The following is a 3,694-nucleotide window of genomic DNA, read 5'->3' on the forward strand; positions in this document are numbered from 1 at the left end:
TCTAAGCTTCTGGTTCTCTCTTTTGATTTTATATTGTTGTGGCCGGATTGATTTTGTTTTCAGGAGTTCCGCGGTGGTCCAATTCCAATGTGGGTCAGAAGTTTTCAGACTTTCTCCTTAGGTCTGGAATCTTCTAAGAATGATTTTGGCCTCAGGAACTTGGGTGTTGGACTGACCTGAGACCCTGGCAGTGGCCGTGCCACACAGGGATGCAAAGGCAGATGGGGTGGTAAGAAGCCCCAAGATTTCCCAGGGAGCGGATTGAGTAGCTGGGTTGTACTGCATATAAAGGATCAGGTAGAGGAAAGGTAAGTCTCGGAGCCCCAGAAAGAGGCTGTCAGCCCCAAAAGAGGCTGGCAGGTGTTGCAGGACCAGGGAAGTAGAGGGAGCTGAGGGCAGGGCCGGGTCCAGAAGCAGTGCTCCTGGGGCCCAAGGATGGCACTAAGTTGGTCTAGGTGAAAAGGATCAGGAAGCAGTTGTGTCTGGGGCCTCAAGACTAGGAATGGCACAGAGCCCAAACTAGGAGTAGAGAACAGCGGGGGAGATGGAAGGGTGAATGAGGCTGGGGGAGTCAAGGCACAGAGGGCGTGCGAAAGACTTAGCCCAAGAGGCCTGAGGATAGGAGAGTAGGTTAGGAGAGTTAGCCGCTGGTGTAGGTCCAGGGAAGCAGAGAGAGGTGAGGGCGGGGCCAGGTCCCAAAGCAGTGCTCCTGGAGCCCAAGGAAGGCACCAAGCTGGCCTGGGCGAAAAGGATCAGGAAGCAGCACCGGTTCCCCAGGTGTCTGGGGACCCAAGACCAGGAATGGCGCAGGGCCCAAACCAGGAGCAGAGGACAGCGGGGGAGATGGAAGGGCGAATGAGGCCGGGGGAGTCAATGCGCGGAGGGGTCCGCGATAGACCCACCCCAAGAGTGGCCTGAGGGCAATGGAGAGGAAGTCTTTTTAAAAAGCAGAAGAAGAAAAAAAGGAAAACTTCCAGGATGAACAAAGAACTTCCTAATTTCTCAGGTCACATTTTAGTCCCATATCAGAAGTCCTTTTGAAGATAGAAACCAGAATGGCTAGCATCCCAAGGCTTTTTCTTTGGTGTGCTTTCTTTTGTACAAAGATAAGTGTTTTGTGTTGAATATTGTTTACATAAAAGGCCAAAGGCTAAAATGGGAAAAGCATGAACTTTGCCAGTCCAATTATTTACTCTGTGTAAGTGGAACATCCTTGCTTAATATTAGGACACAAGTGTCAATTTGCACCTTAGTGGGTACAAGGTACATGGCTGTGCAGAAGCCCAGTGTTTACACAGACGCACACTCCCATTTTGTTCAAGCTGTGGTTTACTATGTGAATTATAGCAGATTCCTTGAGCAGAACTGAGATTTACAGTGCTCCTTCTGGTGGCCATGTTTCAGATTCATGGGTTCTGAGTACATAGACCACAGCTAGGTCTGATGGTGCTGGAACAGGAATGCTTTTCTTGTGTAGCTCAGGGACTCTGATATTGTTTCTCACTCCTGCCAAGTTAGCATTCAGAGAGTGGAACACTGTGCACAGTGGTTCAAAGGCAACGCAGAAGGAACATCAGCGTGACTGGATCTTACCATGGTATGAGATGTGTGGAGAAAAGGGTTTCAGTGGGAAGTTGGACTGAGCTTCAGGTAGGCAAGTTTTTTTTTCCCTTAAATTGAAATTAAAAAATTGTTCACATGCTATTATAGTAAACAACACAGAGATACCTATAATAATCCTCACCTGATTTTCCCCAGTGGCAGCACCACTTTACAATCATATTAAGAGTGCAGGTATTGCAACCAGGACACTCCCTTGGTACAATTCATTCTTCTAATGTAGGTTTCTCATTCTACATGAACCTATTTAAGTGTGTGCACTTCTAGACTCTCTTATCACATGTGTTGGTTGACTATCCGGTCAAGGCACTGAATATTCCTGTTCTACAAGTATACTTCATGTTTCTTTATAGCACCTGAAAACTGAATGTCTGTAGAGTTGCACACTGAGTGACTCAGTGGGAGGCAGAGGATTGCTGTGACTGCTGACCTAGGCAGAGGTGAGCATATGGCTTTGCATTGGAGGAGTCTGTCTTTGCTTTCATGGAGGTTTGTCAGGCTGAGTTTGTTAGACTTTTGACATCCAGCAAACAAGCTCATATGCATAAAAGTTAAGATTCTTTTTCTGTCTTTTTATTTTTCTTCTACTGAAACTTTAAAATTAAAGGGCCTACCTTTATACGTTACTTGGTGTTTCTTGCTGTTTTTAATATGATATCTTTGCTCAGTGTATTTAGTATTTTAATTAGAATATGACAAGGGGCTTGGTTTCTTAAATGCCTTCAGTATCTGGATTGGTATCTCTTTTTGAACTATGGAAAATTTTCTGTTATGATAATTTTGAAAATGTTTTCTATGCCATTAGAACTAGGTTCTTTTTCTCCTCCTCCTCCTCTTTCTCCTCCTCTTCCTCCTCCTCCTCTTTCTCCTTCCTCTTATGTTTTGTGATTATATAAGAAGAGTCATAAGAAAGAACAATTCACTTTTTATTTATTTTTATTTTATGTGGATGAGTGTTTTGCCTACGTGTATACAAGTGCACCTATGTCCTGCAATGCCCTTGGAGGCCAGAAAAGGGTGTTGGATCCCTTGGCACTGTAGTTAAGATAGTTGTTAGCTACTGTGTGGGTGCTGGGAACTGAACTCAGGTCCTCGGTGCTCTTAATGCCTGAACCATCTCTCCAGCCCCAGAACAATTCTTTTTCATAATTTGTTTTCCTCCAGTATTAAGAAAGAGGCTACCCAGTAAGTGAAGGCTTTCCGCAATCAGAAAGCATATAAAGTTAGCATTTGCATAAAAATCTAATCACAAAGTTTTAAATGGCTCCATCACACACACACACACACACAGAGAGAGAGAGAGCAGAGAGCCACTGCTATTTTGTGCAACTAGAGATTCCTGGAAATGAAAAGAAAGCCTCTTTTTTTTAATGGTACTTTTTTTGGCTACTCTAACATTCCCCCCTCTGAAGAGGTAACCCTAAAATCTTTTAGGGATTAGATAAGAGCTCCCAAATACTTTTGACATTTTTGGCCTTTGGAACAGAGTATATTGCTAACAGGCCCAAGGACATTGTGAGTTTTAGCGAAGAAGCTGGCTACATTAGTGTGGGATCTTTTTACCCTAACTGCCTAGCCAATTCCTACCTCCTATTCTTATCACACCATCCTCTGAAGAGGCTACACAAATTGCAGATAGGAATCAGAACTCAGACCGCTCTGGCTTCTTCCGTGCTGATCAGGGACGCAGGGGGAGGCAACTGGGATAACCTCTTCAGTAAATTTCTCAAGCTTCTGCCTAGTGTAATCTATGTTACTCTGGACTTTTTGATAAGTTCTTGAATGATCTGAATTTCTAGGGCTATCATGAAACATATTTTTTAAAATAAAAAAAAGTTTAAAAAAGCCTCTAAATCACTTTTTCCCTTTATAAATGTTACTAAGAATAAGTAAATATTTAATAAAATCTTTGTTGTAAATAGGGAATAACTACCAGTTATACATCAGGGCACTGAAATTTGACCTTAGGAATTATAATAACCATTAATTATAGTTGATTAATCATTCCCATGTCATTTGTATATTTTAAATTTTACAACTTTTCCATGACATGTTATACCTCCTAATTTTGTAC

At 42.9% G+C, this 3,694-nt stretch overlaps 1 long non-coding RNA gene across 1 annotated transcript in view; it reads left to right on the forward strand.

The window, feature by feature from the left end:
- Nucleotides 1-1,333: 1,333 nt before the first annotated feature.
- Nucleotides 1,334-3,694, forward strand: part of LOC115070468 — an 83,911-nt gene continuing 81,550 nt past the window's right edge. The window contains exons 1-2 of the long non-coding RNA XR_003849625.1: nucleotides 1,334-1,650; nucleotides 1,974-2,060. This is a non-coding gene — a long non-coding RNA (uncharacterized LOC115070468). The remainder of the gene's footprint in view (nucleotides 1,651-1,973; nucleotides 2,061-3,694) is intronic.

This window comes from Nannospalax galili, unplaced genomic scaffold (genome assembly GCF_000622305.1).
Source record: "Nannospalax galili isolate Female #2095 unplaced genomic scaffold, S.galili_v1.0 scaffold135, whole genome shotgun sequence".
Lineage (NCBI taxonomy): Eukaryota > Metazoa > Chordata > Mammalia > Rodentia > Spalacidae > Nannospalax > Nannospalax galili.